General features: G+C 34.4%; 1 protein-coding gene across 2 annotated transcripts in view; it reads right to left on the bottom strand.

The window, feature by feature from the left end:
- The window catches only part of LOC147077782 (coactosin-like protein), a 107,143-nt gene that overhangs the window by 22,197 nt on the left and 58,316 nt on the right, over positions 1 to 26,630 (bottom strand). Inside the window, exon 1 of one of the 2 annotated variants that reach the window (XM_085960818.1) lies at positions 1,373 to 1,493. The exons of the other annotated variant lie outside the window; for it this stretch is intronic. The gene's annotated coding sequence lies outside the window, so the exon portion shown is untranslated. Of the gene's footprint in view, positions 1 to 1,372; positions 1,494 to 26,630 lie in introns of those variants that run through there. 2 annotated transcript variants of the gene reach the window in all.

Below are 26,630 nucleotides of genomic sequence, written 5' to 3' on the forward strand. Positions count from 1 at the left end.
ATAATATATTTATTGACATGTTTTCTTTTTCAAGTAAATAGGTAACGTTTTTTAGTCATCTTTACACGATTTAAGAATTAATACCTCCGTCGCCATCACGAAACAAATTTACGTGTTCACAGCTCGACTTTCGCTCTCCGATTGCCAGCGAGTCCAAAATTTCGTCGCACCTATAGTTGAAAATTATTTGCCGTTACACTGAAGTAGGTACCGTCTTAAATAAATCGACGATCGTAAGTGTTCGTTTCATCGCATCTATTCTATACACAAGACTGCTATTGGCAACTATCGAGGGTAGTTTGTCACATTTATGTATTGGTATTATAATTGTTAAAAAAGTTTGTTGTAATTATTTCAATAAGTGCTATGTTTTAACAGCACGTCCTCTCTTGGCTGTGTTAACTTTTAGATAGATATAGACAGTTTTAACAGTTTAGAAGACGGCTAACTTATTGTAACAATTATAATACCTCAATATATAAATATTATAAAATACCCTCGATAGCAGCTTTGTGTATACAATAGATACGCATCATAATATCTTATTAATTATTATTCGTAATGTAAGAACATCACTGAGTGTTAACATGAAGTAGGCAATATTATGGTTGTGCAGGAATTTTATACACACTTATAAATTGATATTGTTAGTGTGAAAAATGTGCATTTTTAATAGTTTTTGGAACTTTCTAATTAAGCGATAGCGTCATTCGCTTCACGACAACCCGCCCATTTTAACCGATACGCAAACTATTACACTCTGTGATATTAATGCCGTCAAAAGAAAAAAAACGAGGTTTTAGGCGCACGACATAATAGTAAGAAAACAAAATGTTTCCGATTTTGAAAGGAAAAGTAAGATAAGTCTTAAAAATTGAAAAATAAGTTTAATACGACAAATTAACCAAAATGTACATTATTATATGCGTAAATGAACAAAACAGGTTTAGTCCAATCACAGAAATATAAGAAAATGTCGAAGACCGAATTTCACGTTTCACGTCATCTAGTGCAGTGAAATACTGTACTGTACCAAAAGTGAAACGATTACATAAACACTGAGGCTTTGAGAAAATAACATAAATCTATTGTGATGTCGTTGGGATTCGAAGCCCTGGCTCCCGGATGAGAAGCCAGCGCCTTCCGCACACAGATATGGGAGAGAAATCTAATAACAATGTATCTACAGAGAGTATGTCATAATAAATCTAGACACTTAGAGAAATAGTTAAGACAAGTGGAGATTGTTAGGATCATAGAGGCAGAAGTCAAGCTAATAATAGTGTATGAAAAATACAAGCAATCAACATGAATAGAGAAAGGAATCGTAAGACAAGAATGCATGATAATAATATCAAAGCTGGGTACATACTTATTTTTGGGATGAGTTAAGTCACAAAACGAACAATCACTGTGCTAATGAACAGAGGTGCAATTAATAAAGTAGGAGGTTTGAGGGCACAACTTATTCCAGCAAAAGCCAACAGTCAACTACCGACTGGAAAGTGGAAACGGATGTGGCAAAAAAATGGTTTGCACAATCAGTCCGCAAAACCAAGTTCGCTTATCTACAACATTGGCAGTGACTGTCATATTAATGATTCATTTTATAATGCCGACTAATGAAGACAGGTGAACTGCAGATATCAAATTGGAAACACCCAATGTTATTGCAATCATCGAATGCCATGCGCCGGTCAGAGGTAATGGCAAGATAGTGGGGACTCCGTGTTCAAACTCGGTGAGGTCACAATATATGTATGGGATTTTTTCAGAACCTGGATGTTTGTGACTGTTTCACTACACTACTGCCATCGGGCCTCATGGCCATTTGCAGTGCTATAAATGAGTACATAATATTATATATCTATACGTATGTAATATGTAGTTTTGATAGTTAATCAATAGCATAATCGTGATTCACTGACCGGGATGTTAACGAAACAATTTTAATATACACATCGCAAAGTGTGTAGACCAAAAATGGTGAAGAAACCTTCTGCCAAACGAAACTTTCTGTGCTATGTATTATAACTTATAAGTCTAATTGTTATATTCAGCAAACAATGAATGCCTTACAAACCTTCACGATGTGTATGGAAATTAGTACAATATGAGTGCATTTTGCATCAATTAAATGTTTAGTGACTGCTTGATCTCTGCAGAAGAAGATTTTCTTCAACATCTTCCGTATCAACAATAAAAAACTATGGAGAATATAATGATATTAATTGAGATAGCATTTATTTGGTAGAATTGCATTTTACAAGAAATAAAAATATAAATAATATTATAATTAAATTATAATAAAACCTGTACATGGTATTTAATATTATTTATATTTTCATTTCTTGTAATATAATGATAAAAAATAATTATGAACTTATTTATTGACCTAGTCGTCCTAGTCGACCTGTTTGTGAGTTGTCCTAGTGACCTATGATTGAAAAATGAATAAACGTAATAAAATGAGTTTTGAAACGATAAGAATCAAAAAGCAGTGAACCAATTCTGTCATGTCAGTTTATTTAATAAAGGGTCGCTTTGAAGCTAAGCTTTGATGAAAAGTTTGCTTAAGAAGTGGACAGTGAAATTATTATAATTGGAGTAGAGGCTAAACTGATTATTTTTTATAATAGTTTCAGAGAAAAAATACAGTAATATACAGTAATATACAGTAATAATACAGTAGTAAGTAATATATACCATCGGCTGAGGGTATTTACCTAATAAACATTGAATTTAAATTCTAATTGATAAGAGATCTAGATTTCGTCCCAACATCTTAGATCACTCTGTGTGGTCAGGCTCTATCTACACGTCATGCCGAAACTTGGGTCGTAAAAAGTCTTATTAGTCAGATATAGTTGTGGATTTACAATTTATATCCTGCAATCAAACGGTTCGCAGTTTCTCTATGTCCAGGAGGCAGATTTTTGCGCGTAAGTTAAAGAACACATAAAACCACCATCAGCAGCCTAATTAGAAACCCAGCTCTCCCTTTAAACCATAACAATTTTACATAATGAATTCTGTTACTCCAGTACCTACTAGCTAGATGGGTTACATGTAAATTGTACATATTACATTTAACCGTGAACTTTCTTATCGGAAGTATTTGGCTGTATACCATACGGTTATCCCTATAGCACAGAGATGAAAAAATTACGCGTTGTTAGTGGAGCATGCAGATAATGTTTCAATTTTATTAGATTCAATATGAAAACCTAATCTGACCTAACAAACCAGTATATCAGCTATTTTCAAAGTTTGTTTGCCGCTGGCTTCGTGTAAAGTGTAAACCGACAAGAACCGTGTTTTATTTAGACATGAATTTTATCTTAGTATTATACGACCCAAAGCGGTTGGACGGTCTTTAATATACGGCCATATATTTCCGATACATTTCACGGTGAAGTGTCCTGCGGTGAACTGTATACATACGTACAAATTTCCGGACACGAGCTAGATGGGGGGGGGGCATAGAGCCGTAATGTTCTAGCTTAAAATGCGGATGGCCCGTCTTAAAATAAGTCAATATTATAAATATGTATAATATCCACACGGATATTATCTACCGTATCTTGTATTAATTGCGCCTTATTACAAATGTATGATCCTAATTATACCTTAAATTTGGTTCCAGCTACAGCACTTAGTAACTCATTGGGCTTATATTGAAAAAAAACCGAAATGTCGGCCTTAGTTACTCATACAAGCTTAGGTAATATTAGAGAATTCGCTATTAAATAAAACAACGTCGCAGGCATATATAAATCCGTATTTTGAGGACAATAACACTAATTTGTTATTATTTTAACCGGTTCTAAAGGAAATGCACATTTGTAAGCCGAAACCAACAACCCTGAATGACAAAACTGATAATAATGTATATCTCAGATTCTTTTCATATCAAAATTTTATTAAAATAGTACAGCAAAGTTATCTGCGCTTCGAAAATCTATAAATATAATAGAACGCTAGAACCAATGTATAACCATATAAATGTATAATATCACACAGTGGTGCACAATCCGCGGCCTGCGATGCCATTTATGTCAGATATGTATGTATCTAACGTATTCCAATTTTTTTCAGGTGTTCCCCGAGGATTAAATCATGGCCGAATTATGTTCCTTATATTAATGACATGGTGCATGTCAGAAATGGAAGAAAGTTATTAGAATCGCTAATCGGCAGGTTGGCGCGGGCGACGCAGTGCTGCCACATTAGATCGGAATGCTTCACTCACGGACAATAATTGTATGTAGCGGCTAAAAATCTATATATTTTGGCACCAAATGGAAAAGCCACAAATATTGTATATCGAAAAGCCCTGGAATGATGGATTGGATGTTTATATTATGGATGGATATTTATATTAATATAGAAAGCCTTAAAATAATAAATTGAATATGTACCTACTACTTTTTAAGATATTTAAATAAAAATATAAATCTCTAGAATTATATTTTTTTACTCTTTAAATTTAATCCTTCGCACTCTACTTTTTTAGAATTTTTATTTTCAAATATTAAACCATTCCACTCCCGGGCAGCGCCGGGTGAAACTGCTAGTCTGATTGTGAAATTTCCAGCAAACTTGTTTTAGTGCACGACCATAAGAAAATTTTCGACAAATTTATTTGAACGTATCGTACCTATAACTATTTTTCGATAATTTCTGACTATCTTTCTTTTAAGACATGCTCGCTTGTCACTCGCGAAGCTCGTAGGTCACTTAAAGCATATATCTCTGCTATAAAGTGGCATGGTTTCCAACCATGTTGAAAATTTGAATTTGTATGCACCCGTCAATTAGGCACAGCCATGATTCCTTCTGGATCAAAACTGTTTCCTCATATCACCCTTATTAAGCCTTTGTCCACATGGCGCCTGTCTCGCCGCGAGTGGATGTGGACACCTCAACGAAGTCACCTGAACCTCGACCGCGCGCAACAGTCGTCACAGCGCGAGTGTATGTGGACGGCTCAATGAGGTCACATGTACCTGGAATGCGCGCTAGTCAAAACGCGCCATATGGACATTATACTTAGCCGTAGTGCAAGAATGTAGTGATCGCGCGGGGGCGCCGCGGCGGCGTCTTGCAAAACTCAAACGTATAACCATGTGTAAAATGTTCGTAGATAGTGTCTTTTTTGGGGCATAATACACACGGTTATACGTTTGAGTTTCGCAAGACGCCGCCGCGCCGCGCCCTCCAAATCACTACGGCCGAGCACTTACTTAGACACCAATAGCGAGGACGGCGCGGCTGGTCAATGCATTTCCTAGACATTTTTGTGATTTTAATAAAATTATATTTCATAGGTGCTCTATTTATTTTGTATGTTTACTATTATTCTATTTACCTGTTATTATTCTAAATGACATTGTGAACGTCTTTAATTACCTACCAATTTGTCAATACTTTCTTAAAATAAATAAAATAAAATAAACATCCGAAATACTTATACTTCATGTAGTCCACGAATAATATATCGGACAATAAATAGAAATTGTTATTCCGATTAAAAGGCTGTGCACTACTGTATTATATCATATTCCTTTTCGTTCTCACATCCAACTGAGCGATAACAAACGTATGAAAGATAAGCAAATGGCCCAAAAATAATATTATCCTAAAAAAACAACGAAGATAATAATATCTCCAGCCAGAGAGCCCTCATGCGCCATAGAGTTTTCCGGCGAGTAGACATAAAAATAAAATGCCTCCCTTTTCCCGAAATCAGTCAATCCAACAACGGCTGACATATTGACAGGGAAATATGACACACGAAAGGGTAGGCGACTCTTTGTACGAAATACTTTCAGTTCCGAGAAACTTATTCCTGACGCATTCTTCGGTACTTAGCTACAACAAAATAAAGGAAGGAAGTAAGGAGTAGACGAGAAACAATGGCGTGCTAGCGATTCCATTTTAAAGGATATTTTTACAACCTTCTATAATATACTGCAGTGGCGAAGGGTGGAGGTAGGCTATTAAGATTTGACATAAATAGTGCACATCAAACGTTGTCACTCATACGTATTTGTTTTTATTGAACTAAGACTACAATTTGCAGATGGAGTTGGTCAATTAAAAAAAATCAATTAAACCCTTCCTAAACCAAACCATAATAATTTTGGTATGTTTTGGGCGATCCGACAAAATTGTGCACACTTTTTCATTCATACTTATATTTGTTTTCGTTGAATTAAGAATATAAATATTACACATATATATTATGTTGTTGGTCAGTTTTTTAAAATTCATTAAGCCCTGCTTAAACCAAGCCATAATATATGAAAATATTGATCTATCTATAAAATATCCAAAATTATGTATGATTAAATATCATAATTATAGATATTTTATAGATAGACAAGTATTTTTTGACTATTATCTATTATGGCTTGGTTTCGTAGGGTATAATTGAATTTTAAAAACTAACCGACACCATCTGTGAATTGTAGTAGAATAACTGGATTATTTGTTAGGTTAGGTTATCATTCTTGAATTCAAAATCAACTATGAAAATTGAATTAATATTCATATTGAATCTAATAAAATTGGAGACCGTATTGTATACGGTCATCTCTTTCCGATAGAAAGCTCACGGCGAACTGTGTCACGGTGAAATGTTTTACGTACAATTTACAAGTAACCCATTCGAATAACTAGGGTCTGCATTCTATAAGCTGGCGTACACGTCACACGGAAAGCATTGTGCCATCGCTTTCGATTATTGCAAGTTTTAAATGGGAGGGAACGAGAGAGAATGCAGTGAGGAATGCTGAAACAGGGGGGAGACCGCTCTAAAACCGTTTCCAACTTAACTAACACCTGTAATGGATCGAATGTTTTTTTTAATTTTTTTTTTTCAGTAACCTTCAATAAACTCATTGTTTCAGTATGCTCACGCCACTGTCTTTAAATGAAGGGGTGCGCGAGGATGAGGCACAAAGAATGATTGTGATTCATGAATCGGCACCGTCGCCGCTATTTATATGTTTATTTCCATGAAAGTGGGTTCGCCGCCCACTGCCGAAGCAACGCGACTAACTCGCTTGTGCATATATATTTTTATATATTATATTATTTTATTAATAGACTGTGCGAAGAGTTAGATTATAAATTTTGCAACTCCGCTTAATAAATTCAATCCTATTCCAGCCGTTTGACTGCAGGGTCGAATTAGTACAGTCAGCCAATGCATTTTATATTATATAGCTTATTCTATTTTGTCATTTACCGCTGACAATTTATTAAGAGGGAAGAGATGCTTAAGTCTGTCCAACTAGCTGTTGGGCCCATCGAGCCGCCCGACTCAGTCGCCACAAAGACCAATTATATTGCATTTAAAAAAAATGCTTCGTCTTATTGCGGACGTGAAGATCTCTTCACATTATTTTGTTTGTTCGTATTGTTTTTACTTTGGTTTTTTGTATCTAATATATCATTAAAATTATTTATTTCTGTTACCTAATTCTCCGTGCCTTTCTCTCTCGTGGCACTTTTTATTAAATTACGTCTTTGAGTAAATTCAGTCAAAGCTCACTCAAGACTAGAGTATCTGCTCCTGAGACACTCCCAGGCGTAAACAACTGCTGATGCTTCACAACCAAACGTAGGGCCTCGTGATACGCTCGATTAAGACCGGGTGTGGTGCGGAGCGGATTGGTTTGGAGGGGCCCATGTACGTGTTGTCAATTTATTGTCTAATATATCTATCTAAGTATTTAAGAAGGCACTTCACTGAAACGTAAGAAATCGTAGGGTTTCAAGACACTATTTTTCATAACAAACGTCCATATGGATGACATCCCCGATGAACAAAACTTAATGGTAAGAAAAGCGTTGCTATCATTCGCATTGGGTGCGCACTGAAAAATAGTTATTACTTAAATAACTCATGAATGTTTTTGTGGTAGTCCTTTAAAATAATGGGGATCATTTTGCAAATCACGAAAAAGATTTATTAAAAACTTTTAGAAGGCATTGTGGCTATTTGGACGACTTCGTTAATTATTAATCGTGGAAATAACAGTTTTATATGCATTCACAAGACACGAACAATGATGATGGAAAAAAAATTCGTACATCCTTGGATGGCCTTTCCATCATAATATTTCAAATTATGTATTTTACATAATACAAATTATAAACTCAAGACATAAAAAAAAATCTTAACAATATTGAAATAAAAATACAAGTTAATATGAGTAAATAATAAAATAAAAGTACATGGAAGCAAACCGACTAAAATAAAACTTTGAAGAGACAAGTAAGTAGATTTTTTTAATTTTTTGAATAGTTTATAAGTTGGCAATAAATATTTACACTAATTTATAAAAAAGAGACGCGTGTTTTAAAGTGGGCGAAACTGAATTATGTTCTTCGTTTGACTTTCTCCAATCCCTAGATTGAAGTAATATTAATCCCATAATCCCAGAATTGAAAATTGTGTTCGGAATTTAAATTTTCAGCTGTTTGTAGCCACAATATTAGTTAAAGGATAGTTCAAAGCCTTTACGAAGTTATCTGGTTTACATAGTATAGTATGAATACTAATTAATAATTAGGTAGGTATGTAGATAGGTACCTACGATTATAAGGGATCTTTAAAATGCCTACTCTACGACCCCCAATAATTTGGAGGGTACTGGTAGGTATTATATTCACGTTTGCTAGAACTTTAAATTCATTAAATAAATTATTAAGGTAAGCAAGCAAGAAAGTAATATTTTTTTCTTTATTTGGAAGCAATTGAGCTCTTCTCTGAATGGAAGGCTATTCTGCTTTACAATGGTTTACAAAAGTATACATACACTTTTTTAACTACAGACATAAATAGTTACATTATTAATAATACAGAATTACATTTTTGTTACACTATACACTAGACATTTACATTACATTTTTGGAGAAATTCATGTACAATTTTCATAACTGAAATATTTGGTTTTGCCAGGAACGAATTAATCGTAAAAGGAGGGTATAACCTGCATTTTCTCAATTTATTCATTAACACCTCTCTCTCCTGGTCATATGCATCACATCGCCAGACAATGTGGTAAGATCTTGAGTGGGATGCCCACACTGACACTGAGGGCTATCTACCACTTTAATTTTGTACAATGATTCGTTGAGACTGTAATGCCCTGTCCTGCTTCTAGCTATTGTCACTATTACATCTCGCTTTATTTTACAATGTTTACTAAACCAAGTTTTAGGAGATCTACTATAATAGTTTGATAGTAGTGTGGTCCCTTTTCTTTCCCAAGATTTTCTAAATATTTACCGTTATTTTCGCTCATTGTTTGTTTAAACTGGGGTTTAAAATCTGTGTATGGAATTCTTATATTTTCTGATGGGTATTTTACAGATTTTTTTTCCAATTGATCAGCAATTTCATTGCCATTAATTCCTTTATATTGTGCTGGAATCCAGTATATCTGTATATTTGTACCGTGTTCGTTACTATTGCTAAATTTGGAAATGTTGGTTCTAATAAGAAAGTAATATATTAGTAATTTAATTAATTTATGACAGGGAACAGTGGTATTTTGCTGGATCAAGTAAGAAGCTATGCATATTATTATAAGTAATATAATTAGAAGATGTGTGAACACTAAGTAACATAAAAATAAGGGAAGTGAGTTACCTTCTGAATAAGGTTGTAACAAGGTATAATTTATTATCGAGTGGATATTTTTTTTTTTACAGAATATGTTATTTTCAATAATTACGTCTGTATCGTAATTTATTATGCATTAAAGCTTGTCACGTAAACGAAACGCGAATTCGATATTGGATATAAGTATATAAGCTTGGTAATTCTTGCGATTTATGGTCTAACTGTCATTAAGTAATATACGAAAACTGGCGTCAAAGCATTGGTCCATGGAGACCAGCTTTCGCATTACTATCTTATTGATCTATTCTGTGGTCGACACCAAATACATATGTTGAAGAAAGGGTTTATAGGTACACGAAGATGGTGCCTAAATATACCGGAGTGAGATTGAAAAAAGGTTACTAAGGCTAATGATTAAAGAAGCTACCAGTGATTTCATATTCGAGATAAAACCAATTCGCACCAGTGTGTCAAGCAAAGAAATGATTTTGGACAAGAGACCGTTATTATTTATTTATCGCGATGGACGAGTGGTAACGTGTCCGTGTATGAAGTCGTTGGTCTCGGGTTCTAATCAGGGATTTGGCAAAAAAATCAACGAGTGTCTGAAGCCAGAGCATGGTCTAAATTATTTTCTCATAACATAAAATCTGTTAAGAACCTTTTCGTTAGGCGGCTAAGATCCACACCAGACTGTGAGGCCAGTGATAAATGAACCATTATTTTTTATTTCCTGGTAAAAAAACAACATGATAGTAAAACACAATTAATTATTAATATTTATGACTTTCAAAAGGATGCTCAATCTTTATTCAGATGAACGAGTAGATACTAATACCAACTATTTGTGACATTGCGTAGATGCCAAAAGCTTGGGAAAATGATGTTACCTACTCTCTACAAAAATTAACCCCCCGAATTCTTCCGTAGCCAGAGGGCGGTTTTTTAGTATGTACCTACGTAAAAAGTAAATAAACAAAGTAAAGAGTGTACCTAAACAGTTACAGGCGGCAATTTTCTTTTTTATTTACAACACTGCGAATACCCATAATATTATTTTGTCTATAGTTATAAATTCAATCATACTAAAATTTTTCTGGAACTCTTTGGTGGACACCATTATATTATGTTTCCATTCAACCCTGGTTATTCCTACAAGCAAGTAAAACGGAGTAGGTACCTACAATAGTAATTTGAATATATTATGTGACAGCGTACGTCTGACAGTCCACGAACCAATAAAAATATACCTACTACTGGAATGATCCCGACGCATAAAAATAATGTATGAGATATGTAGGTACATTTTTATGCTTAAGACGCCCACTGTACCTATACCTACGCAATAAAAGTAGGCAGAAAATACATCTAAACATGCCACAAAACGAAAAGCGAATAAGATATTTTCAGGGAACTGTCATCGATCAGACGGATCAGACCTCATATGCAAATTTAAAACCGTCGCACTGTGGAACGACCCCATATAGTCGTAGCTCATAAATAATTATAGAGCACAACTTGAAATTGCGCAGATTGCGATTTCTTCTATTGCGCATGAAATACATAAGGTAAATTTAATTATCATTACCGTTATTAGTACCGACTGCTCTTACGTGAAGCTTATTGGATAGTTTTCTCTCGCTCGGTGTTGCTCTATATATGCTATATTTTCTGTCAAAACTATCGAACTTCACGTTTATGCGGCATATTTACATCGATGAAATCGTTTATTGTCAAAACTATAACTGAATTGTAGAGATAAAGGCCGAAATGTATAATTACATCTGTTGGCTATGTGACCTCTCATCCTGGTCATCTCATTATTGTGACACATGTCGTAAAACATTTTTAATAAGGGTTAACACCTTCGGACACGTTTTATATGTTTTAAAACGTAATATTATTTTGTTGAATAAAGATTAGACCGTTTTAAATATAAGCCCATTTAGTATATGTATTTGTAAGTACGGCTTCACTACGACCCTTGTTAAACGAAAAAAATAGAAAAATTTAAGGTGAACTGTACAGCATTCATTAAAGGTAATTGTTTTCTTTTAGAATGATTCATATACGCACCTACTTAAAAATAAATATATCTGACCATTTAAAAAAACTTTTGACACATGACGTCAAAATCAGAAATTTTAAAAAGTTCAGTTAAACTTTTGACTCATGTCAGGGTTTGCCCCTGTGGGTATTTTATTGCAGTATAAAAATGTTCTAAATTAATAGCAATAATTATCAACAAATAAACTTTGCTGAATTGGTTTGAAATACTATTTCGTAGATTAACCTTTAAATACTCATGTTTACAGTAATACAGAGAAATTTGTATTATGAATTTTATGGACATGTCGTGTTTTAACTTGAAGACTCGGGATGGGTCAGTGAAATTTAGACATTCAGACAGTTTACCCCTGCTGAAATGTCAAACAAAAATAAGACAGGGTATAACCTCTAATACCAACCTTATGTTCAACAGCAAGTGCGCATCCTGAAAATAAAATCACCATCTACATGGATACAGCTGTTCATCTTCGAAATCAGTGGCAGGCCATCGTCTTTTACTCGACACTCCCGCACCATCGTACTCTGTGGTCGCAGTTACACCCCATTCCAAACAGTGCGATTTCTAAATAATTGCGACCAATATTTTTTTTAATATTTTAAAATTTCTTAATAAACATATTACAATGTTGTGTATAGTTCGAAAGCCGTGTACTTACTTATATCCGGGACCAATGTGCGACGCCATGATAGGCTGTATATATTATTCGTATGAGATAATTAATATTTTCAGACTCCACCACGAAAACCACCATAAAAATCAAATTTCAGAGAAAATCGTTTATTATTTTAATAATTATGTTTAAACGTCAGATTTTATTCATCGTGGTCATTCGTAGAAGTCTGGGCAACAGTGTTCGCCAAATAAATCTAAATTAATAGTTACTAATAGATATATATATGTTATGATAATAAATAAAAATAAATTTGATATACGATGTGGGTAAATAGTGAATACAAGAATCCCGTGACCCACTACGCAATTTGCATTTTTTTGTTTGAGGTTCTTTTATCTTATCTGATTATTAATGTAACAGCCGAGACAGAAGCATAATATGCAGAACCGAATTATGCATCAATAAATAAGGTTGTTTTCATAGAGAAATATGAAATAACAGAGTGAAAGTATGTCGTCTTGATACTAAAAATGAACGGAGGTTTTGAAATAGATAATATTTTTTTACTGCACAAACAGTACAAATCCTATTTAGGTACTGTTGTGGAGAACTATATTGCGGTAGTCTGAGTATGTAGAAAGAGTCACAGCATTCCTGATGGTATGATACTATGATTGTTAACATTCATCAACTGAATAAATTAAGATAATATGGTGGTATTAAAATTTTAGAATACCCTAAGCAAAAGCTTCGTAAAAACATGTCATTTTTTATCTTTGCTACACGGCCATCTCTTTCTGATATGAAAACTCACGGTGAAATTTACTACGGAGTAATTGTAGGATTATCCAATCCATCTCCATTCAAATTAAAGGAATGTCTGTTTGTCATAACAACAGTTTTAATAATTAATTTCAGTGTTCCATAAAGCTTCGTCGGAAAGTACCTTTACTTTTGTACTTTTGAATATAAAATAGGTGTATTTTACAATCTGAGTGTTGAAACTAATTAAAGCATAATAATATTATGCTGTATTTTTAACATCTAATGTCGGTTTAACGTTTGTGCAAATACACCTAAAGGAGGCCTCCAAATCCGAAACTGTCAATAGTTTTACTCAAGAGATCAAGTGGAAAGTATAGGATTTTTTTTTATTATAAGCTAATTTATACAGACGCAATTGTTCTGTACCTACACATATACATCAACATACTTTACATAAATAAAAAATAAGTATGTATACGGAGAGAGAGTAGGGGCGACATGATATTATCATACACTGAAAAATTTGGGGGAGATTAAGAAATTTTAGACAGTTTTTCCTGTTTTAGCGTCTGCCCCTAAATGCACCCCTGGTTGAAATGGCTATTAATTTCAGACCACGAAAACCTTGCATTGCTAAAATTCTTCACATTATGAATATTTTTCAGACATAATACATTATCCAACAGCATTGGCGGCCCTAGGCTTGAACACTTAGGGGGTCATTTTTAAATAAGTAATAATATTATTGGAGCTTGGCTTTTCGTTGTATACTTAAAAAACGTATTGCAAATTGGGTTTTAAAACATTATAAAAAAAGTGCTAGAAATTGTTATAGATAGGTACCTACTTACTCTTCAAAAAATGCCCATTTCACATCAAACAATCAAACACATTTAATAAAAACACCGTAGCTTTTTAGCTTCATTTTTCATTTAACTGTCACTGTCAGAAAAAGTGTTGTGTACTGTTATGTAACGGCGGGATCATTTATATATATAAAACACTTTTTATATTTCCACTGATTTTATTAGAAGGTAAATTTTATGATAAATATGGCAGATGACATTTTAAGCGATAACTTGTATACAATGGTTTAACACAATGAACGCAATCAATGCGTATTACTCAAAGGTTGGATTTAAACTAAACTACATACAAACATTGAAATTGCATATGCAAATTTCAAACAATAGGAAGCGATAACAAATAAGTATAAAAAGGTTTACCAAAACAAAACACGCTCGCTAATTTTATACCTGTTTCATTTTAACACATTGAAAATTTACATCTCTTTCATTTCTGGCAATGACCAAAGTCACGCCTAATACGGCGACAAAATAATATGAAGAAAAAGAAAAAAGTTTTGTTCTTCTCTTCGTCTGACATAGGAAAAATGAGAGAGAAAGAGAAATATTTATAAATATTTCATCCCGGCAGGTTCCGAAATGACCCAAGGTATACACTACACAGCAACCGATCGTGATTCCTTCTGTTTAAATTTTATACACACGGTTAGCGTGCGTCCCGAGTTGCCGAGTTAGCCGATAATTATAAGACATTGTACCTACATCTTAGATTATAACCTACATAAATTGTAAGATATTTATTTTTGGAAGGTCAATGACCAAATGACCTAAGGGAGAAGCCGCTAATGTCCAACAGTATACCTACCTAATGATAATTATATCAAATTTTACAAGTTTGTCAAATTTATAATATCATAAAGTACCTACTTAATTCATTACATACACATTTATAAAATGCAAGTAACAAGTACATGACTAATTATTGCTATCTTAATTAATACTTGATTAGATATCTTGTGTAATATTAAACAACAGTTATAATGTGATAAATAATTATAATAATATGTCAGTAAAAGTTCGAAACTATTCGTAAACCCGCAATCAATACAATCAAAAAATTGTCTTCTGAACTATGTTTTTTTTTTCGACCATGTCCGATCCTAATAGGATCATATGGGCCTCCACAGAGTAGAGGTTTGTATTAACAGATTTTTTTTACGAGAAATGGATGTCAGCCACTTGCTCAACCTATTAGGTCCATACCCTTACTCACACACATATTGGAAAAACAATATGTGTACTTGCCAGACCCAGGATTCGAACCTGGGACCCACGGCATGATAGTCCAACGCTTATGCCGCGCGGCCATCGTGGGCGTAAACTATGTGTATATCTATAAACCGGTGGCAAATGATGCCTATTAAAGGAGGGGGGGGGGGGGGTAGGCGATGGGTGACCGAAAAAAGTCCTAGGACATTGAAGCTAAACGTGCAAAAGATATCATAGGTGCATTTTTGCCGCGAGATCAATCTTGTGACCCATGGCATATAGACGGCCACTCTTTTCAACTCTGCCACGGTGTGTGCTATAATAAAAGTACACAATAGGTATAATTAATATATTCAATCCAAAATAGATACCACAGCAGATAGAAAAATATAACCGTCGTCGGCAATTGTATTTCTTTTCGAACATTTATAGTTTTTTTTTATCTTGAGGTAGGCTGATCAGTGATCACAATCCGATTTTTTTTCTTCTATGGAGTGTCACTGTACTTTACAAATAAATTAAATAACATTATTTTTCGTTATTACGCGCTGCAGGTCTGACATGGCGGGAGGCGCTTGAGTTGGCATTGAAATGGCGCGAACTTGTACTCGCCCTATGCCCCTACGCTGGGGCGTGACAGGGTGAAGTAGTAGTAGAGGTGAAGCAGTATATATCGCAATAATGAAAAGTCATTTACTATTTATCGTCTTCGCCACTAGTATATTTTTAAAAGCGCTAAATAGACGCATAGAAAGCAATATTCGCAATGCGATAAACACGAATCCATTTATTCATAAACATTAGAGTAAGATAATATAATAGAGAAATATGTTGCATTGAAACCGATTGTAGCAAATAGATTATACCTATTTCAACAAAACTATATCTTGGACACTACATTATATTATATTCAAAATGACTTTTCAGTAATTAGTATTTATTTCATAATAATTAATTACAAACAATTATTATTATATTACCATTTGCCACAAGTACGAGTAACAACCTAATAAAATAACAATTAAAATTGTATGCTATACACAAACATTAAAATTTTTAATAAGTACGTATTTTCATCATCGCATTTAATTTGAAATAAGTACAGCTATCAACTATGCATAATGCATTTTATACTTCGGTATATATTTTTGTTTCTATTAAGGGGGGACATGCTCGTCGAAGGTCAAAATTGAGTTTTTATTGTATTTTCAAACCATGATCCTGGACACTCCGTAAACGTTGTAGATAATATATTTATATAATTTTGAAGCCTTATTATACTTTATAGTTATTTTAAACATTTCATGACTGCATAAAGTATTTTTGTTACATAAAATAGTATTCTTTTAAACCTCTCGCTCTAATGTTTTAGAATATAGTCATATTTCGGTACAGAACTGTGCAGTGGTGTTAAGATTTTTTACATTTATTAATTTTTAAACGCATTTATAAATCCATTAGTATAATTTATTACGAGATAATTTTTGTAAAATATTCACGATAAAAAATTATTTTGATAATCTCTGTGATCCCAAATTTGACAAGAATTAGGCATTTTATTATTCAAAAAATCGGCAAGATTAACACATTTCAAGATGATTTTAAAGATATTTATTAAAATCTATGTTTTTGACAATTCAAGTGTGATAAAAATATTATGAATAATGATTGCTTTATAATAATTATTGACCTAAGAATAAGGTAGTGTTTTTTTGAAATACGCCATTTCTTTTGTCATTCCCTAGTGGTTAAGCTACAACATACGGCCGTAGCAATAAAATGACAAACTATAATTAAAGTAGGGAGTAAAATTATGTTAACTCGCGTGTTTGAACATGTACCTAACCGAATTTTTTTTTATTTTTTTTTAAACGGTACATGTTCAAACACGCGCGTCAATATCATTTTACTCCCTACTTCAATTTTAGTTTGTCAATTTATGGCTACGGCCGTATGTTGTAGCTTAACCACTGGGGAATGACAAAAGAAATGGCGTATTTCAAAAAAACACTACCTTATTCTTAGGTCAATAATTATTATAAAGCAATCATTATTCATAAGATGTTTATCACACTTGAATGGTCAAAGACATAGCTTATAATAAATATCTTTAGAATCATCTTAAAATGTGTTAATCTTGCCGATTTTTTGAATAATAAAATGCCTAATTCTTGTCAAATTTGGGATCACAGAGATTATCAATATAATTTTTTATCGTAAATATTTTACAAAAATTATCTCGTAATAAATTATGCTAATGGTTTTATAAATGCGTTTAAAAATTAATAAATGTAAAAAATCTTAACACCACTGCACAGTTATGTACCGAAATATGACTATATTCTAAAACATTAGAGCAAGAGGTTTAAAAGAATACTATTTTATGTAACAAAAATACTTTATGCAGTCATCAAATGTTTAAAATAACTATAAAGGATAATAAGGCTTCAAAATTATATAAATAGATCATCTACAACGTTTAAGGAGTGTCCAGGATCATGGTTTGAATATACAATAAAAACTCAATTTTGACCTTCGACGAGCATGTCCCCCCTTAATAATTTAATAGTAATTGTTGTACCTGGCGTTGGTCGTACCTATTCCGGAATTCAGACTGTATTATCTACTTTCATTCGTTTGTATGGCAGCAGGGCGGAAATGATAATCAACACAAAATCACATTATTAAGACCTAGATGGTTCTGACTTCTGACTACAAAGCCCCAATCCACGTCAGCCCACCAGCTCGGTGGGATGCCAGAAAATCCCGCAGCAACACGACACAAGTCTCAACGAAACCAATGGAACTTCGAAGAAATGTCACGGGATCGATGACAGTAAAAACTCCGGATTTCAATAATAATAATGGTAGCAACGACCGGTTTCATAATATACCTACTTGTTCTTAATCGCTTGAGTGTAATCTTGTCTACGAAGGTTGGCAATCCGAATCGATTTCCACTTCTTCCAGATTCTTCCGCCACGATATTCGTCTTCCCGGACCTACAGTTTCTGCAATTTCCCCAGTATGATATTTTCACCACGTACCTATCACGTGTCGAAAATACTTCAGTTTTTGTTGTATGTAAAAGCAACAGAACAGATTAGATAGAAATGTAAAAGCCATCGCCATTGACGAAGATTTTGAAGTACTTTATGCCGGTCAAGCCATAAAAACCCAAGTAAAACTGTGCGCGGCGACTACCCTCAAATATTGAATGTTACATTTACGTGACAAACTGTAATCCATAGTATTATAATACATACGTTACTAATAAAAATAAAATATTCTTTAACACATGTTTGAGTTTATGCCTGTTATACCATACCCAGTACCGTAAGCCAGTTCCCATTAATTTTATATACCCTGGTAAAAAGCTCTTCCTACATACTTAGGGCCAGATGCATAGTTAGAACTTCAAAGAAGGTACGTCGAGCATGTACAGAATCCATATGCAAGATAGGTACAAAGAATCTGAATTTCGATTGCAATTCAAACGAAACACAAAATTACATACTTACCTACTATACATATATCAGTATTTTTAATCGGTGTGCCAAGTTTGTTCTATACTTAAAGGACATAACAATATCAAACACAATAACGAAATAAATCACTATGAGCATTGCTATATTTATTTATTTATTTGCTAATTACACCTATGCTTAACTTACAAAGGTTGATAGGTTGATAGCTAGCACTACTATAATATTATTTTGTTTGAGCCCTGCGTATGATAAAAACACTATTTGGGAAAATGGGATCGACATAGTGATTCACAACTACAACGTTTCTATCTTAGCGCGACAGCACGTGACGTGGTAGTAATGTGTTCGGGCCATACGTGGCATTTAAAGCCACTTTGTACAAATATATGACTAGGCGTATGACTTGTTCGAAGGAAAACTGTTAGGGGGAAAGGATATAATCAGGGAACTCTGAAATAATGGAACTAAAATACCTAACGGGTGTGGACAAGCAGGCAACCGATCCCGAGTGTGGAAGAATACGGGATAAACGTAAACACGTGTCAAGAGTACGTCATACGCCGAATACTGACAACCGCTCTCGATTTATGCAATGAAGCTCATTAAAGATTGGTGTATTTGAAGATTGCAACACACTATTTCACGTCTATAATGCGTGGTTAAGGGCCGTTTCAGACGGGACACCGGTGTCGCGCTCGTATATAGTAAGGAGGCCTTTGTATTATGTTTATGAACGCCCCAGAGCTAATGAGTCAGTGTCCGGTACACTTTTCTGTCGGCCGCTACATTCTCAAGCCGCCGATACACTTGTTTTTATTACCGCAGCCAGTTTTATGTTCTAATTTATAACGCGAAATTATCCGCTGACTCATTAGCTCTGGGTCGTTCATAAACATAATACAAAGGCTCCTTTATTCGAATACAAAGGCCTCCTACGAGCGCGACACCGATGTCCCGTCTGAAACGGCTCTATTTTCGTAGGACACACACATTCAAAACCCTGCGTCAAAATGTAATGTATTTGGATATAACCTATCGGAATTATATTTATTAATTTGTTCTGTGGATATAATACATATTATTCTACTATATTATGGTAATATGTATAATATAAACAAAAAAATACAGCAATTTCAAATTAAATTCGTATTAAGTATACTATCCCCCTAGGGCGCGTAATAATAAATTAACAGCGTCTTATTTACTGCAGGCAGGGACATAATCAAGAATCTTTTGTAAATAGCACACCATGTAAAACGACAATGCATATTCTTATAAGTACATATTATTGTCGGTAAGGGACTATAACGCGTATTCATCATTGGGCGCCGCTGAGCCTGGAATTTTCTCATCCTGAATAACAAAATAGCACATAGCAATAGTAAATAAGAGACGAGATGTTTCGTGAGAGAATTTCGTCAACCTAATGCCCCGGGGGTGGGTTTTTCGTTCGGGAAATTTATGCCGTGTAAATGAGAAAGAATTTTTGATACATACTATACCTACCTAAGTTGTACTTTTGACGCTAATGGATTTATGTGTACGTTATTATTTTACTTATCATATTGCATATACCAGTGAAAGGTTAGGCAAATATATATACTTACGTATTAAGCTATGCAGTGTTTCCCAAACTGTGGTACGCGTACGCGAAATATGTCAAGAGGTAGATACGCGGCAGTGGCGAAGTTTGGAGGTAGGCTGTTAAGATCCGACATAAATAGTGGACATTAAACTTTGTCAGTCATAAGCCTAGTACCCACGTACGTTTTTGCTCGATCGAGCATGTTAACTTGGGAGCATGCTCGTCGTTGCGTCCACACAGTCGAGCAACTCGACACAAGACGCTGTGAGGCCACCGTCGCACCGCCACGACTTCAACCACGAGTGACAGCGAGGCCACACAAGCCTTGCCGATGCGTCCTCACTCCCTCACTCTAATTACATCGAGCAAGAATTACGGGCCTTCGATCTTTTTCGGATAGCGCAATTTGTTCGATATCGAACAAAAAACCATCGAGCACGAACGTTGTCTAAACTAAACCATACTAGTTTTAGTATATTTTGGGCGATCCGACAAAATTATGCTCACTTTTTCATTCATACGTATTTGTTTTCATTGAATTAGAAATACAGTATATACATGTTGTTGGTTATTTTTTTAATTCGTTAAGCCCTGCCTAAACCAACCTATAATAGATAAAAAATATTATTCTATATATTCCTTTTATTTTGTTAAGTGTCAATTCGTGGTGGAACTGCATTGTGTTATTGTGTTATTTAATAAAACGCATTTTTTTGTAGTACTTATTCCACTTTTAATCAATAAATTAGGATCGGTTTTGTCCACTTCACAGGGACATTTTAATGAAGTTGAAAAGATCCCTCTGAAGTGGACGAAACCGGTCCTAATTTATTGATTAAAAGTGGAATAAGTACTACAAAAAATGCGTTTTATTAAATAAAACAATAATATAAAATATTCAAAATGACGTCCGATTTAATGACATAATTTTAGATATTTCATAGATAGATGAGTATTTTTTCACTATTATCTATTACGGTTTGGTTTTCGCATGGTACCTATAATTGAATTTAAAAAAAAAACTAGCCAACACCATTTGTAAATTGTAATCCAGTTCAATGAAAACAAATACGTATGACTGACAAAGTTTAGTATGCACTATTTATATCGGATCTTAACAGCCTACATCCACCCTTCGTCACTGTTGTGTGCAGAGAAATTATATAATTTTTATATTGACTACATGATATCGTTATTAGGTACTTATTATCAATAAGTTGGGTGGGCTATATTTAATTATACATAATTCGGTCCAGTCCAACGCGAATCCAGGTAATGAGCGTCTCTAATTATTACTTTATATGTACAAGATTGCGTTTTACCTTACAACTGTAATATGTATTGTATAATGTATCTGAATGATAAAATTATACGAATTCGGTAAAACAATCATAGTAATATAAACTCTATTCTGTGTTTGAAGAAAAGCAATGAAACATTATAACAGAATATTATAATGTCAGTGGTTCGTCAAATTCGCAGCATTGCCGTGCAGCAATGGGGATCAATGGCTAAAATTATTATTTTTCAACAAAAAATAATTACTAGTAGGTACCAACATTACATTAAATTAGTGATTCTCTACTGAGGACTTATTTGATAGATACATAGATACTAAACGATAAATTCATATGTAATCTTTTATTCTTGTGAAAATAGAATTATAATTTATTTTGTAAATGTCAGTTTCTCATCGTGTTTTCTACCATTTAGGTAGGTTACTTTATTATTAAGATATGCGTATTTTTATCCCTGCACCTCATCCGCACTATGAATGATCATATTTGAATCGGTAGCATGTAAATTGTATGTATTACAATTCGCCGTAGCACAGTTCACCGTGAGCTATCTTACCGAAAAGAGATGGACGTATAGCATTGAGACAAACAAAAATACGCTTGCTTGTGGAGCATTGCAGACAGTAATGTTCCGAATATTAATTTGATATTTATTGGCAGAAAACATCGGATAGTACCTAATGTTGACATTATCATCAGATATTTGATAGGTACGACATGATACTTACTAGCACCTACGAGATTTTTTTTATAAATTATATACGATTGTAGTTCTAAACATATTTTCTTCCGTCTCCCTTGTATTCCAGTGGGTTTTATTACGTATTTTGTAAGCGTTTTATTTAGACACCAATTTGATTTCAATACTATACGGCCATATATTTCTGATACAACGTTTCACGATTAACTGTGATACGGCCAACTGCATACGTACCTACGAATTTCCGGACACGATTTGAATCAGCTAATAGTAATCTGACTAGTAGCTTGATAAATATAATTTGTATGCGATAAATATTAAAATGATCGCTTTAGTTGAACAAGTCAAAAACATATGCAATGTGCACCTACATGAACACACAACGCGTATTGTATTGGGCGAAAGGTGATTCATCAGTGAAACGGCAAATAATTTTCAACCATAGGCGCCACGAAATTTTGCACTCGCTCCCATTCGGAGAGAGAATGTAGAGCTGGAAACACGTCATTTTGCTTCGTGATGGCGACGGCCGTAATAATTCTTAAATCGTGTAAAGATGACTTAAAACGTTACCCATTTACTTTAAAAAGAAAACATGTCAATGAATATATTAATATATTATTATTGTTACTGATAAAACAATAAACAGAACATTAAATGGACACATGTTGGATTTATAAGACAAATTATAATTATTTTGACATGCCTTATATGCACCCGCGACCCGCAATCCGCGCATCGCCTAGCGACGATCTTTTTAGACCGTGTCTCAACCTCTCAACTAAGGTATGGCCTTAAGCGAACGCATTAGTAATATATAACGATTCTGTACGTGAACGCGGATTTGCAACACTCACCATTTAAGTAAACTTAATTTTTAAACATATTCACCCGATTACGAAAGAATTAAATTTGTACGAGCAGGCCCGGATGTTTTTCGTTGACCTTTTTTATTGTTCAGTTCCTTCGTACTTCAATGGATAATGGAGTAATCAATAATAATTATTGTAATTGCTGACACAAAGCTGAGAAGACTTACAATAAAGACCGTGCCCGCCACTGCCATCAATAATTAGTACGAAATAACACGTTATTAAAAAAAGAACCGTCTGTGGATTTGGATTTTGGGCGCGCAACCATAACTCGGCCGGAAAAAATGGCTTAAAAGATCTATTTTGTGTTTTTAATTCATTGGCTTCTTTTACATGTAATTGGATAAAATTTTCGGCTAGACGTAACGCCATTTCAGAAAATCGCGTTGATTTTTGCGCAATGCCTCATAATAATTTATTATTAACTTAACACCCTGCACACCTACCTCCAAAAATGCCTATTCCAGACCGATGTTACATACATGATTTCGCATACACTAAAGCACCGCCATCTTTAGATTAATAAAGCCTAAACATAACTTTTTGCACAAGCAACGAGTGTCCACTTTTCAGCTGTCAAAATCAGATCCCTGATTGCTTGACATATTGATTCGCCCTTTCTCGTTTCAAATTGAATTATAAAAAAATTCTCAAATCAAATATATTAATAAATTATAAATAATATACATTCCTGTTATTCATCAGCTGTCAAAGTTAGACTAGTCCTTCACACAAAAACCGGTGGTAATATCGATTTCCAAAAAATATGTAACATTTATCTATGCATTACATTTGTAGAAGGTGCGTTAAGTAATGCTAGTGTATTATTTATCATGTAACTTATCTATTCAAATCAAACCATTCCCTGTGTGAACACGACAGACGCGTCAGTATGAGCACCCTATAGAACAATGGCAGTCAATGACAGGTCATACATAGACAACAACGGGAGGAGCGGAAAAAGTAGGACCAGTCGTTGTGAATGTATCGGCTTTCTACTTGAGTCGGCAATGACAAAGTCAATAGCCCAATGACACCACCCGACAAGCACCACGCCCGCTTTTAATCGGGTGTATAACGGGACCATGGCCACTGCAAGAGGTGGGCTGACAGAGCTCTAGCCTGGGGACCCGGGCTTAGGGGGCTCGGCGTAGCAAGTCGACCAGTTAAATAAGATAGACACACACCATAAATTTACTCGAATAGTAAAAAAAAGTCGTCTGCGCACTGTTTCACAAATAGAATTTTATTTTATAATTATATTTAGTGTATTTCCCGACTAATAAAAATAACTATTTATCCAATATCGCATGTTACTTGGCTATCATAGAAAGGGGTCGCGATGAGTGCTTCATAATATTCTTATGATGCAGAGTGCCGACAATTCAAGTGGATTTATTCAAATCGCTAAAAACACAGTTCCGCGGAATACCATTTGGGGAACACTACCGTAAAACATTACACTGCCTTTAATTTTAACGATAGGTTGGAGGGGCCTCCAAACATCGTAGCCTGGGAGCAGTGGGAGCCCATTACAGGATGTTGGGGCCATGCAGGGGATGGAGACATTATTTATGTGAAGCATCATTTTTCCCCGTGGAAAAAGGCATGTCATGCGTTGCTTAGGGGCGGCAAATGTATGAACGAATACGAAAATTACAACCTATCATATTTTTATTTTCTTATACCTAATGACAGTTTATCGCACAGACAAAATTTTCACAAGAGGCCTCCAATCCGTCAGCTCCTCAGATTTTTCAGACAGGTATCTTTTTTTAGTGGGTATGTCTCAGTAGCACTGAGAATAGAAACTGAGGTCACCTAGCGCTCAAGTGTGCTTTGACGGATACTTGACTTTGAGTTGACAGTGTCCGTGGAAGAGAGGTAGAATGTAGGTGCACTAATTCGTATATTTTTTGCGCCGACACGTCCTGCAAATATTGCTATGAAATAATAAATAAAATATTTTAGACAGTCCACATCGTACAAATTTCCACACTTTAATAAAAACAACATTTAGTACAAAAGACCACGGGTCGCTACTTCCGATGAAAAAGTAAAAAATCATACAAATACGGCCACATTTACAAGTTGATCGGTATATTTACACATGTTTTCCATCCGCAGCGGAATAAAGAAAACATCTTCGAACAGTTTTTATACAACTTTATACAATAGTCATTTGTTTGAGACTAGGTAAGTACATAATATGATTATATTTTGCAGAATCTCGATATATATAATAATAATGGTCAGTTTATTTCTTAGTAATTTGGCTATCAATATATACCATTCCCTTTAGTCTGTTTAAACAAAAGATTGAGGAAATAAATTTCTAAGATAAAAAAATAAATGAATGTTCAACTTTGAATTTAAATTCTATGAAACCAAGAACGGCCACTATGCAATTTAAATTTTATGTTAATAAGAATAAATTATAAATTCGCGTTTCATAATTCATCAAAAATCCTCCAAACACTCGTAGGAACGGAGAAACCCTGCGATTAAATTAATCTACCCTATTAAATTGAAGCCTACCATTATAATAAGGCGCCAAAACAGTTAGAGCAATGTCACACGGAGGATTCAAGTACCCATTACGGTATGACGGATGCTCAGTGTACGAATGTGTCCTCACCAATGACATTATTAATGGACGACGCACTGAATACAGTAGCTAGCAAGTAAATTCGCGCATTCGCATGTATAGGTAGACGTCACGCAATTTCCATTATGCGATATCACGCATCGGGAATTTATAGCAATATGACCTTTATTGTAATGGAGTTTGAACGAACACGTTCGAACCAACCATTCGGCAGACCCAACAAAAAGCATCAGGAATTTATAGCAATATCACCTTTATTATAATGGCGTTAGAACAGATTATGCCATTCGGCAGACCCGACGATAAAGTGAGTGTCATTTTCTTTTCCAGATGATTCGTCCATATCAATGTCATTGGTCCTCACACGTGGATACGCGTATACGATACGTATCTACAGCCGCGCAGACATTTTCTTCGATGACTACGTCGGAAAATTGTCGAATACGAATAATTAATATGAGTACTTATAGGGATATGATATAATCAATTCATACATTTGACAGGAAAACTCATCTCACTTGTTTCGAATGCTCTATATTTAAAAATTACCTTAATTTTTTTTCATGTTCGTCGACATCAGAATCGAGCTCTTCTTCAAATACGAGGGTGGGTCAATAATTCCTTAGAAAAAAGCATTAAAACAGTTTTTATTTTTGTATTTTTTTTATTTCTCAACATAATCTCCTTGGAGCTCAATACACTTGGTTAGACGTTTCTCATTTTTTTTTAAACCGTCAGAAAAATAAGTTTTCGGAAGGTCCTCAAAATAAGCATTTGTCCGATCGATGACTTCTTCATTTGAAAAAAAACGTTGTCCACTTAGCCATTTTTTTAAGTTTGGGAAAAGGAAAAAGTCACTGGGGGCTAAATCTGGCGAATACGGTGGGTGGTCGACCAATTCGAACTTCAATTCTT

This window comes from Rhyacophila brunnea, unplaced genomic scaffold (genome assembly GCF_057557595.1).
Source record: "Rhyacophila brunnea isolate RB1 unplaced genomic scaffold, BYU_Rbru_1.0 scaffold_12, whole genome shotgun sequence".
NCBI lineage: Eukaryota > Metazoa > Arthropoda > Insecta > Trichoptera > Rhyacophilidae > Rhyacophila > Rhyacophila brunnea.